The sequence below is a fragment of the Pogona vitticeps genome, chromosome 4 (assembly GCF_051106095.1).
Source record: "Pogona vitticeps strain Pit_001003342236 chromosome 4, PviZW2.1, whole genome shotgun sequence".
Taxonomy (NCBI): domain Eukaryota; kingdom Metazoa; phylum Chordata; class Lepidosauria; order Squamata; family Agamidae; genus Pogona; species Pogona vitticeps.
The window spans coordinates 131,413,533-131,427,033 of NC_135786.1; the positions used below are offsets into that span (position 1 = coordinate 131,413,533).

At 44.3% G+C, this 13,501-nt stretch overlaps 1 protein-coding gene and 1 long non-coding RNA gene across 3 annotated transcripts in view; one reads left to right on the forward strand and one right to left on the reverse strand.

Moving 5' to 3' along the window:
- CYSTM1 (cysteine rich transmembrane module containing 1) overlaps window positions 1–1,522 on the reverse strand; it is a 45,169-nt gene extending 43,647 nt beyond the window's left edge. The window contains exon 1 of one of the 2 annotated variants that reach the window (XM_020799407.3): window positions 1,331–1,522. The gene's annotated coding sequence lies outside the window, so the exon portion shown is untranslated. The remainder of the gene's footprint in view (window positions 1–1,330) is intronic. The other variant, XM_020799408.3, reaches the window with a different exon arrangement.
- LOC144588938 (uncharacterized) lies at window positions 1,477–8,139 on the forward strand. The gene is made up of 2 exons (XR_013544704.1): window positions 1,477–1,580; window positions 4,430–8,139. It is a non-coding gene; the product is annotated as an uncharacterized LOC144588938 (long non-coding RNA).
- The last annotated feature ends 5,362 nt before the right edge of the window (window positions 8,140–13,501 follow it).

Here is a 13,501-nt window from a genome sequence, read left to right on the forward strand (position 1 = left end):
TCGGTTTTGGAGGAGACCTCTGGGAACACAGTTTAATAATGCAGGATGGGACCAAAAGTAAAAGGCTAGGGTCAAAAGGACCAGCATATTTTAAGACTCTATGGGTGAATAAACCCATACAAATGTTTGGAAACCGGTGGCGTCACAGGGAAGGGAGGATGGTGGCCTAAGGAGTCCCAAAGGGCCAAACCATACAAAGGCCAGATTAAACCCCAGAGTTTAAGTTTTCCTCGCCCGGATCCCTAAAGAGAAACAAGGGCTGTCTGGTCAACATTTGAATTAGAGCCCACACCCAAGACCTCCCAACTCCGCTTTGAACTGCCTCTCCAGCCAACAGGCATCTGTCTGGTTTGCCCCTCACCATTTTTAAACTGCCCCAAATAAGAAAGCGGCTGGTAAGATGGGAATCCCAAAGCAGATATACAATCATGCCATGAAAGAAAGCGATCCCATAACTCGAGTTTTAATTTTCTAAGTAATGGCCCTGTTAGTCTATGCAAGCACATCAGACCAGAAGCTAAACAAACAAACAAATAAAACCCTAATTATCTCTTGGAGAAAGTCTGCTAGGAATTACAAGCACACTTTGTCGAAAGCAGTGGGATGCTGGAGCCCAGAATGAAAGGGGTTGTTATCAAATCCTCCTGCGTTGTTCTTACTGGAAATGTTTGTTCAGGAGAAATCAGAGAACAGCTTCTTGACGCCGTTTATTTATTCTAGGGGAATAACCATGATGGTCTGCGGAATCAGCCTACGATGTGCTGGGAATATCAGAAACACGACATTTTCTGCCTCTGACCAACCCCAGGTTTCGGGCTCAGGAAGACGTCTGCCAGAACGAAGTCGTTCCTCTCCAAAAGGCGCCACAGGGCTTTGGCCAAGCGAATCCAACGACGGTGACCAGAACAAGGCGCCGCCCCCCCCTTCTCCCTTCCCCGTTCCCTCTCCCTCCCTCCCTGCCGCCCCCTCCTCATTGCCTTCCAGCCAGAAGGACCGGGATGACTCGGACTGGCTTGCTTTGGCTTGGCCGAGCCGGGCAGGCGGCCAGAAGGACCCCAAGCGCGGAGAGCCTCCGGGCGGCCACAGCGTTCGTATGAATGCGGGGGAAGAGAGGACGCGAGAAGAGCAGAGCCGGGAGACCACCTGGCCGTTCACTCTCCTCCGACCCCGGCATTCACGGCGCCCGACCTCCGCGCTGCCCTCGGAGAGGGAGGGACTCAGGCCGCCGGGGCTGGGCTGGCCGGGCGCGTTCCCCCCCCCCCCGGGGCGGCCTCCCTCGCAGCTCCGCTCCCAACCCGGCCGGGGCCGCCCCTTCACCGGCAGCTCGTACCTGCCCGCCGCACAAAGGCTCGTCCTCCTCGGCCTGCCTCGCTGATGGCCGGCTCCCTGCGACCGCCGCCTCTGCTCTTGCTGCCAAAGGAGAGCCTGGACGCGGAGCCTCCTCCTTCTCCGGCTGCTGCTGCTGCTGCTGCTGCTCCTGCTGCCGCCACCTCAAGCGCCGCAGAGCACACGGGCGTGATGTCACTCCGGGAGTCGTGGTCACCCGCTGGCCGAGGAGGGAGGGACGGAGGGCGCTGCCGGTGCGTCACTGCATGCACAATATACGGATGCTCCGAGCATGCGTGGAAGCGAAGCCTCCCCCGTGGGCTCGTGATAAAGCGCGCCATCGGGCTTTCCGGGAACAGAGCGTGATGGCTGGCACAGGGAGGCGGACCCCACCCGCCGCTTCCCGCACCCCTTCGACTCTGTGCCGTCGTCGGGGGGGGGGGAGATTGCAAAGGCAGCTCGTGGTCAGATCACGAGGAGGACGGGACATCCCCGCTCTCACACAAGTGCAATCTCTCTCTCTCTCTCTGCTTTGCTGCTAGGCATTGATTTTTTTTAAAACTAAATTTAAAGTAATCTGAAAAATTCTTCTCAAAGTGTCTTATAATGACTGTTAAAAGTAACTTCTAGAGATGACTGTTAAATACTGCTTGTTACACCTAGAAGTAACTTTGTAGCTACTTGGTGCCTTGCTTTATTTGTGCCTACTTGTTACATTACTCGTTGTTGTTGTGCTTTGAAATTGTATCTGACTTCCAGCAACCTTGACAGAGCTTTCAAGATGTTTAAGGAGTGGCTTCACCAGTTCCACACCCCCAGTGGGCTGCCCGTGATTGAGTGGGCATTCGAACCCACGCGTCCTGAGTCCTCGTCTGTCACTCTATCCACTACTACACCATACTGGCTATCCATTACTTGCTACCTAAAAGCCATTAGCTAGAGGTAGCCACTTTACTTTTAAGTAACTAATTTCAAGCTCTGATCTGGGATGTGAGAACTGTTCTGTCCACCATGCTAAGTCACTACACCCGTGCAGCAGATACATCACAGTGTGTGTACTGTAACAGCTGACTCTTCAGAGAAAAAAGTCAACGTTTTTGGAAATGCTTTCACCAGCTTGTAGAAAGGATGCCGGGCAGGGAAGAGAGCAGGAACTGCTCAGCTTTCCAAGTGTTGCTGGAGTGTTCTCTCCCCTCATCCCCAGTTATGTTGCCTAGGGATGATGGGAGTTGCTGTACACCGGTTCCTTTTCCATCAGTCAGGGAACAGGCAGCTGCTCTTCTCTCTCCTCCCTTCCCACCTCCAGCAAGCGCTCACGTTGCTCCTTGTGTTTACCTGGGATCTTGGCATGTTTGGTTCTCCCTCTGGTGGTTCTTGGGAAGTACTGCATTTCGGAGCACAATTGTGTTGCGGGGCGGATGCCAGCTGTTCTATTTGGAGAACAGTGCTTGAAAAAGACTTCTGGGAAGCAGATGATTATAGATGATGCTGAGCACTTGGGTGTTTTAAAGTCTGATACTGTTGTGGGAATTGAAAACATGCTTTGTTGAAGCAGCTCGGTTATGAGGATGTTTTGAGCTCTACCTTTCCTGGGCAAGATAAAGAGGGAGGATATATAGGGGGTTACTCTTAAAACACACAGACACATACTTTATTTTGATCAGGAGATATATATCCTGGGCGAGATAAAGGGTATGGTTATGGGTGTATATACCTGCAGTTGAAATTAGTTATCCATTGTATGGTATTACAATAATAAATATAGATAGATAGATGAACATAGAAAAGCAAAAGTATTGTGGCATTTGAAACAACTCTCCTTCTCCCCATCCTTCATTAGTAATGGACAACCTCTTTGATACAAAATTCTAACTAAATTGTAAGGTAGTAGATAAGATATAGCTGCTATGAGGTGGTTTTTGGTTGTGAGAACTGCCTGAAAGGCATGGTCTTTTTTTTTTTAAATTAAATTGGACTAAAGATTCCTGGAATAACAAAGCATTCTTGTATGTACATTTCTTTTGACCACCACTTGGGTATGTTACCAAAGTATGGGAACTGAAAAATTTCATACTGTCTGCAAATGTGTGGAATGTAACTGTTGTTAGTGGGTAGTTTAGAAAAGCAAACTAGAAAAGAGGGGGTGCTTAACCTCTCCCCCACCTACCATTTCTGTGGTCCAAACCATGTCTTTCTGTCTCTCCCTTATGTGCCCATATACTGCTTTTCCTGTGACCAGGTTACAAATGTATTCTGCCCTAACAAAGGTGGAGTAACGGGGGCTTTGCCTCAGGGCACTGCCATGTAGAAGAGAATCGACTGATGAGTATTATGAAAATAAATGGAACACCTCTTTGCCCTGTTCACTTCCCTTTTATTTGAAAGTGTGAACCCCTCTTTCTTCTTGTGGAGACACCCCATTATTTTCCTCAGTTTTCTTGGGAGGTATTAGGCCCAAGCACCAGGGTGGAGTGTTTGGGAGATGGTGCCAAAATGACTAGATATGTCTCTGCAAATGTATGACAGTCTCAAAAAACAGTAATAGAAAGCATTGTCCACATACTGCCCAGTTACCCCCTAGGCATGCCTCTCAGTCTTTTACTCTGGAGAAATTTCCTGACAGTTGGGGGACAGATTCAAAGCCTGGCTCTGTTTATGTAGGAGTATAGATCTAGAGGCATATCTTCTTTATATCTTTAAGGCCTGTGACATTTTGACCAATCTAGCCTAAAACCAGAGATTTCTCTAATCTTGCTTGCTGAAAGGATGCTGGATATTTCTGCCAAAGCACATGTGCCCTACCGAATGTTCATGTCAAAGGGCACTTTAAATGGAAAGTTGCGGCATTTGGAGAAGATTCTATAGGCCAGATCCATAGAAGGCAGTCGTGTAAATGTCCCCCTTGCTTTGGCAGGTCTCCATCATATAACTAATGCTGTGAAGAGTTGTGGGATAGATATTGCAACCAGCGTGAGACCGGACACCTGAAAGGGAGGCTGTTGGAGCAGAGGAGGCAGGGCTTACACCACAAATGGCCTTCTGCTCCTAACCGGATACTAGTATATATCTTCCTGAAAATATCTTCTGTTAACACTTCCTGCAGACGCTGCTGTCCTGAATAGAAGATGATGAAGAAACTGGGACATTTCCTGTAGAACTACTGAACTTAAGAATCATTGCTACTGCTGCTGAAACTAATTAGGACTATTAGGCAAGGTGCTCCTCCTAATGGTTGGTTTAATTAAAGATGATTTGGTCACCAGGTTTCTTGCTCTGTCAATCAATTTATATTTGTCTGATTGCACAAACTCAGGTATCTGTAGCCTGAAAGCTGGCTCAGTTATTCCAGGCTTGTAGCTAAAAAAAATGGAACCATGGAAAAGTGGTTACTGTCCATCTCTCTAATGCCATCTGAATAAAACTGGTCAAAATTTAACTCCTTGTTTCCCAAGTCCATGTTCCCCAAGTGCTGTGTGTTTATCTCACAGAGTGCAAAAGAATGGCTGAAATTCTGTTGCTTAGCATAGCAAGTCACATCTAGAGTAGACCCATTTGAATCAATGGAACTTACAGAGGAGGTGATTCACCAAATCCCCACTTCAGTTGGCCTACTCTAGTTGTGACTTGCTATGCTAAGCAATAAGATTTCAGCCAATGTTTCAGTTCTAGTTGAGGCTGTAGGCCCAGAAGAACAGAACCGTGCTACAGATGGAAATGGTTTGCTTTTGGTGGCATTTGTGCATATGGCATATATTCACTTTTACTGTGTACAAATTCACATTCTGCTAACAAATGATCCTTCCCAATAGACCTTTAGTGGTCATAAGCATTGTCTTCACATAAATCATTGACACATTTTCTGACTTTTCATTGACAGCCAGCCAGGAGGATGAAATTTTTGGCTAGATTTGTGACAATCCCTAATGACTCTTCCTTCCCCGTGGTTGGCTTCCCTGATTGAGAGAGAGCCTCCACTTGACTGACTTTGTCCATTCCAGAATATGGCCAAATTCCCTTCAGAATCACAGAAGGGGTGATGTCAACTGAGGACGGGCAAAATATAGCCCCCAAGAGTATTTTTGCTATCTCCCCCGATCCATCTGCTGGTTCCCACCCACCCCCCAAAATGTTAATTTTTGCTCCTGGAAGCCCCGAGGAGCACTGGTTTCACATTAAAACTGCTTTATTTTGTTCCCTGTAAAATCAAAACTAAATGTAGACTTCCGAATACTTCATGTTTGGGTTTGTCCTTCCTTCAAGTATATATCAGCCCTCAATCCCTGGAGCTTACGTACCTGGGGGTAAACTCACAGGTTTAATTGCTGCCAGTTTTGTCTCCTCTTGGGTGAAGTTTATATATTGATGTGGCCATCAGAAAGGAACATTGCCCAAGTTGCATCTTTAAAAAAAGCAAAGATAGCCATTGTTAGCCACAAGAAAGAAAAATCTATGTTAGTGTAATGCACCATTATTAGGCAACAGTACAAGGCAGTTCTATCAAAAGGTTACAAAACTTGATGATGAAACTTTCAAGTTCTTCAAATTGCTTCATCAGGCTCAATGTGTGAAAAAGCAGGTTGGGAGCTGGGGAGCAGTATATGTGCAGCAATGTTTCAGTCACAGGGTCTGTACCTGTTAATTAAAGCTGCTCTACCCCACAGGAGGCAGTGGAAGACAGGAGGGCCTGGCATGCTCTGGGCTATGGGGTCGGACAGACTTAATGACTAAATAACAACAACAACCCCACAGGAGGGCTGTCACTAGGGCAGAACAACTGGGGCTTTGCCTCAGGGTTCCAAAAGCTACAGGGCACTGAAACTTGAAGTTGAGTGTTAAGAGAATAAAGATCAATATTTCCTGGATTTATTTGCTTTCTTTTTTAAAAACTGATTTTCTCCCCTCTGTTTCTTTTCAGTGGGTACCATTTTGTCCTTCTTTTGTTTTACTGGGGGGGAGGCTCATATCCATGCTTCGCAGTGGAGGAGGTGCTGCCTGCCATAAGTGCCAGAATGGCTAGTTACAGCTCAGATGCCATTTTTTTCTGTGACTATGAATAATGGAGACCATGCTTTAGAGCTTGGAGATGTAGAGGTTGTGCCTTGTGCTCTCAGCTCCATCCTCATGGGAAAATATGGGAGTTTCTTTTGAACAAAGCAGGCACTTGGACAATATTGAAGGGTTACACACTTCTAGTGTGTTCAGAGATGCTGTGAATTGAATTTGGCTTTATTTATTATTTAAAATATTTTTACCCTGCATTTCTGGACAGCAATGAGGGGGCCAGCCTGGCCTCCTGTGGGAGGGAGTTCTAGAGTCTGGGAGCAGCCACAGAGCCCTCTCCCATTTCCCCATCAGACACACTTGTGAAGGTAGTGGGACTGAGAGAAAGACCTCCCTAACAATCTTAATTCCCAGACAGGCTCGTAGATAGAGGGAGATGTGGCCTTTTAGAATAACTTGGACTCAAGCCATTTAGGGCTTTATGAAATCATGTTAAGCAGGATCTGCACTGGCTGCCCTCAGTGCTTTTAAGGAATGCCTCTCCTGAATGCAAGATGGCTAGCAAACTCCAAAACATTGTAAAATCTACAAAATCATGTCAACGCATGAAATAAAATCGTTGTTGTCTTATTTTAGAGGCCAGTAGCCAGCAGACAACATGAAAACACCACTCTTTATTCCCAAAGATGCTTAAAATGCACTTTGGACTTCTTTCTGGATAAAGAAGCTCAAATGGTTTTACAGTATTTTGGAGAGAACTCCACTGGCTAGAGGCCAGCCTCTCAAGTGGCTATGAAAGGGATAATAACCACCCAGAGTAGACATGTTCTAGATGGGCAGTAAACAAACAAACAAACAAACAAACAAACAAACAAACAAACAAACAAACAAACAAATAAATTTTAAAAATGACCAGTTGAAAAGCCAGGAACCCTCTTGGAAGTTAATTGGCACCTAGTGCAACTGCAACAAAACCAGACCAATATATTTGCTAGAAGTAGACATAAAATGCAACCTCTTGCATCTCCAATTGGAAGGTGTGTATGGGGATGGGGTGAGGAGACTCGTTTTAAGATGTGATCTTCTCCAGCAAGGTTAGTTGGCATCCCTGCCCCAGTCAGTAAGAAGTATACTCACTGTATATCTTTGATGTACCTGGCTTTCTCAGAAGCAGGACCTCCATCTTCCGGCCCTGAATCCAAACATCTATCCAATCTCTGCTTCTGTGACAGGATTTTACTGCTTTTTGCATGTCAAACAGAAATTAGTCTCACACCAATGTGGTGATAGGAAAACAATATCTATTGTTGCTATCCATGGGCCTAATCACACAGGCCATTTGAACAGTTTTAGTTTCCTACTTCATTTATACTGATATATATACTTGGCGGAACGCCTACTTCCACCAAGTTCTACTCGTGTCACTCGCGCGAGTCAGGAGGTGAGGCTGAGAAGCCTAACGCCGAGGGAGGCCCAGAAAGAAAAGACAAGAAATCGGGCCTTCTTGGCGGTGGCTCCTCGCCTCTGGAATAACCTTCCCCCTGACATTCGCTCGGCTCCCTCACTGGGTATTTTTAAAAAACAATTAAAAACACTGATGTTTCGGCAGGCCTTCCCCTCAACCAATTCCTGATTTCCCTCTTTTTTCCTCTCTCCTAGTGTCTGTTCCATCTTGTCCAAAGTTTGTCCCCTTTTAAAAATTATTTTAATTATATTGTATCACGCTTGTTGTAAGCCACCTAGAGTGGTCTTAAGTGACTAGATAGGCAGGATACAAATAAAATAAATAAATAATAAATAAATAAATAAATATATTTATGTATAGTCACATGGCATATAAATCACTGGATGTGTTCACATGGCTGTCTTTTCTTTTGATGCATTTCTTGAACTTTGAACAGCTTTTGTAAGCTACACATGCCTACCCCACAAAATCGACTTACGTATTTTCTGTCCTGTTTCAGGAGCACCGTGCCCTAAAATGGATTTTTGTTGTTGTTAAAAATGCCTACATACTCCTAAAGTGGCATCTACATTTGTGTTAAAATTTTAGAAGGCAATACTGTATTGGAAAATGTGTCATAACGTGAGGTTTCCCCTGGCAGTGCTTTGATTTTAGGGGACTTTGTTTCTTAGAGGACACTAAAAAAAGGTAAAGGTTCCCCTTGACAATTTTGTCCAGTCATGTCCAACTCTAGGCGGCAGTGCTCATCTCAGTTTCCAACCCATAGAGCTAGCGTTTGTCCACAGACAATCCTCCGTGGTCACGTGGCCTAGACATGGAATGCTGTTACCTTCCCACCAAGGTGGTACCTATTTATCTACTCGCATTTTTGCATTTTGCATGCTTTCGAACCGCTAGGTTGGCGGGAGCTGGGACAAGCGACTGCGGGTCTTCTGACCATGCAGCACAGAGGCTTCAGCGGTTTAACCCGCAGCGCCACCACGCTAGGTGGAGTCTTTCTCCACATTGACAAGTGACGGGCCAAGCAGAAACCAATGTTACATAAGGAAATGAATCAGCAGTAAACTCTTGGGGGACAGAATACCAATACATCACTCAGTAGTCATGCAGTACCTATGGTGGTGAAAACACAAGTGGGTGCAAAGTAAATCCACGTTTACACATGCCAAACCAATGTGGGTAGAAGTGACTCAGGTATCAGATCATTCTAAAAAGCCCATCCTGGCAAAGTAGTTGGCCAAATGAATCACTTTTACCCATGCATCATGTGAATGGAAATTTATAAAATGTTTTAAATAATGACAGAATCAATATAACCGTAGATCTTATGGTCTGTGTCATTACGACCTATGTTAGGCCCTTTTATGACTGGTCTGCTGAAAAATACCTTGAATTGTTCCATAACTTTTGTTCTCCAAAGAAATGAAAACCAAAGGTATGGAACAATTCAAGGCATTTCATTAGGCCACGGTTTTATGAAAGCACAAGAATAATGATAAGATCTTCTCCCTTTTTTGTGTGCAATTTGGAATTTTTCCTGCCAAGGAAAGCAGTTTTAACAGCTGCCTCCTTGGGCAGATTGGTTGGGTATTATTTATTAGAGTCATGCAAATTTTATTTTTTTAAAATGTTCTTTCTTTATTTTACTATAGCTCCCAGAACTGTCCAAGCATCAGAGTTGCCTTGGAAATTCTGGGCGCAATCGTCTGAAAATCGCAAATGTCCTCTGCATTTTGTTTATTTATTTATTTGTTGCTGTTTTCATGGAAATTTAAAAAAAATGTTTTAATAGAGATCTTTTCTTCTATTTGTATTTTATTGCTAGTCCTCTCTATTTTTTTTTTGGCAGAAATACAGAAATGTAATAAACAAAGTTACAAGCATTGTGTGACTTCTGTCTTGTACACAGACATATAAAGCTGCCTGATACTGAGGCTGACTACTAATCCCTCCACTGTGACAATCCAGAGTATTCATTTACTCCATCAGGTTTTCCAGGAAGTACCCACCTATGTGAATAATGTGGCATTTCAAGGCCCTTAATGGGTAAGATACAGAAGCATCCTTTAACTTTAGGGAAGTCCCTTGCTGGCTCTCCCCAAGACCCTTTTCTCACTAGTTTCACCTGGTTGTAGAGGACTGAAATAACCACAAGATGGCAGTGCTTTCTATAGTTGCAAAGGCAAAGAGAGGACGAAGGTTGTACAGGCCCAGATCAATAGAAGGATGACGTTCAAAAACAAAATAGGAAATGGGTTTTGAGCAGTTCAGCCTGATTTCTGCAGCAGAGAAATAAATGGCCAGAGGCGAAGGATGAGAGGGCTTCTGTACCTTCGATAGACACATGAAAGTGGCCCAGCTTGTTCTTCCTCAAATCCTATGTGCTTGCCAACCCCCACCCCAGCCCAACTAGGTTAATGTACTGAAAAAGGATCTCCATCAGTCCAAATGATATATACTTGAATGTGACTAAAACGAGAGCTTTTAAGGGGGGGCGGGAAAGTGTACATCTTTTGCCTCCCAGTCACTTGTTTCTGTGCAGGACAGTTTCCAAAACTTCTGATAGCTGAGGCACACTGTTTAATTATTTAATTTAGGACTGACAGCTGATGCAAGAAATTTTAGTCAGTTAATAAAATCCCTCTTAAGTGGTTAATCAATCAGTTTAAATGCTATATATATATATACTCGTATAGGACTATAACAAAAGCTTTACCCTACTGGGACTGTCAAACTGCAGCTCCTATCACCCATTGCCCTTGGCTATGCTGGCTAAGGATGCTGGTAGCTGTAGTCCAACGAGATCCGGCTGAGACTTGTCCAGCCCTGTTTTACAAGAAAAGGATGCCTTTTCCTTTCAAAGCTATTGTTTTAGTCATATGGAAGTGTTTATATAACTTTCACTGGTGGCGTAATCACTCAAAAGGAACCTTATTAATCGACTATGATTTCTTTAACAAGTGTCAGCCCTATATTAAATACTTCAGAAATGTGCCTCAGCGATCAGAAGTTTGGGAAACACTGCCCTATGTGGAGGCATCAAACTGGGAGGCTAATTCATAGAAACATCAGTAGGATAATGAGGAGGATATTGCCAGCCTGAAATGTTTCAGGATAATAAATCTGATTTCCCCTCCCCCCCTCATCTTGACATCACACAGTTAATTTTCCTACTGTAGGGACTTAGTTTTATATTGAAGGTATGGAATATATATGTAAGTGGAGATGGGTTAGGTGCCTTCTCTTCTTTGTTGAACCCAAATTCTGCAAACCCATGAGGCATCTTCTCATGAAAGGATCAGAAGGAAAAGCAAACAAAAACACCTGTAATCCAGCCCCTCAGAGTTTTCCTACATATTGTGCTTGTTGCAGTGAAGATGCATCCAAAAATGGCATCCCTAGCAGGTCACAAATCTGGTAAGTGATCCCTCTTTCACTTACAACACAGGAATTATTTACCATCAGGGTTGCTGTCATCATGTTACGTGCCTTCGTGTCCTCATTTGCCTGGAAGCACCGCATTTCTTCTCCCATTTCAGTGGAGGAAAATATTGCAGGGCTTTTAACAAGCTGTCAGGAGATGGTTGATCCCTGCTTTGGAAAAGGAAGATTCAGGACCCATACTGGGCTGCAATGCAGGATGTGTTGTTTGCTCTGTACTACTTACTACTTACTACTTACTACTACTACTACTACTACTACTACTACTACTACTACTACTACTACTAATAATAATAATAATAATAATAATAATAATAATAATAATAATAATAATAATAATAATAATAATAATAAAGGCAGACTGAGGAATAAATGACTGTGCAAGTAACAGCTTGACACTGGAATCCTCAGGACAGGTCCATCTGAATGGTCTGCCATGTTTAATATCTCCTGAATGCACAACCAACATGTTGATTTGTTCTGAATGGTGGAATACCTGAAAAAAAGGGAAGTGAATGAATGAATGAATGAATGAATGAATGAATGAATGAATGAATGAATGAATGAATGAATGAATGAATGAAGAAAGGCTAATGGCATGATTGCTGTAAAAATATAACCTAATTTGGATTCAATAGATGGGAAGCACACTGAGAACAAGAACTAGGTTACCTTTTATTGCAAGCCTGTTTTCCAACTGGAAGCTTGTCAAACTGGCTTCCTGAGAACACCTCCACATGCAGGCCACCTTGCTGTATTCTGTTCGAGCCTGTAATGAGAATATCATCCTAGTGGCAGGAAATTTGAAATATTGCCGAATGCCCTTTTAATACTAGTGGTTGGAACAACAGAAGGAAAGAAAGGTGTGAGGTAGGGCAGGAGAGCCAGATGTGTTGTGGAAGAGATGGGAGTCCATAGTATGGTTCAATGTAGGACTCACATGAGTTTAGTTTCCATACTGTATGAGCAATTAATAATAATATTCATAGGACATTGAGTTGATGCTGACTTATGGCAACTGGAGATGAGCACAGAGCTAACAACAAACCAGGATGTTCATTGAAAATCACTGATTTGTTGATTCAGGGCTGTTCGGGTTCATCCAAACCGGAGAACTTGAACTTTCCCAAAGCAATGAATTTTTGGGCAATGCAAAAAACTTCCTGGTTTGTTGCCCCCTCCCAGCGTATCCTTGCCCCTTTCTCATTGCTCCACAATGCCTCTCTACCTTGTCCTTGTTTTGCCACTGCCATCTTTGGAGACAACAGCCTGGTTTCCCTTCTGGGAGTATGTGCCATCTCTGCACATGTGCCCGCCTCTCAGCTGAGAGGTAGTCTTTTTTCTTTGCTTTTAAGATAGCCCCTGAAAACTGTCTTAAAAGGAAAGGAAAGGGGGGGGGGGAAAACTGCCCATGGAGTTTGGCCACCTGTCAGCTGAGAGGTGGGTTTTTTTCCTTTCCTTTTAAGACAGTCCCCAGGGCTCTCTTAAAAGGATATAGATATATATTGAAACGCAGCCGGCCAGCTCCTGGCCTCTGTGCATATGTGCCCACTTATCAATTGTGAGACAGGCACATGCTAGAGAGGGCAGGCCTGGCTCCTGAGAGGGAAGCCAGGCAGCTGTCTTCAAAGATGGCGGCAGAGGCAGCAGGACAAGGTAGAGAGGCAACAGAGACAGTGAGAAGGGAGTGGAGGCAGTGGAAATGGGGTGGGAAGACAGCTTGTGAGGGGGGGGGGCTCAGCTAAGACAGCCTGGCTTTTTTAAAAAAAGACAGGCACTGGGCTGTCTTAAAAGACTAGTGTTGAAGAACTGACAAACCAATTAATGGTTCATCAAGAAAAACTTGGGAAATGTGTAGTTCATCTGCTTTGGCAAACCGTGAACACACTGCAATTTTGCGGGTTCGTGCCCATCTCTAATGACAGCCCTTTCCAGGGTTTCTTAGGTACAGAGTACTCAGAAGTGGTTTACAATTCCCTTGTTTTGAGGCTGCCCTGGAACTGTGCAACTTGCCCCCCCCCAAGGCTACACAGATGAGTTCCTCTCCTGAGTGGCACAGTCCATAATGGACCTCCTGACATCTGGCTCCACAGCCAGGTATTCCAGCTTACTGAGCCACCCAGCCAGTGCATGAGGATCTAGGATCTGATTTCCTATCAGTATGTGTGCTGCAAAGGTTAGCTATGTGTTAAATGCTGAGTGGAATGTACAGTCATTCCAATATTCGGGGACTTTTGTTTTCTTACAGCAGTCAGTTACTTTGTTTGA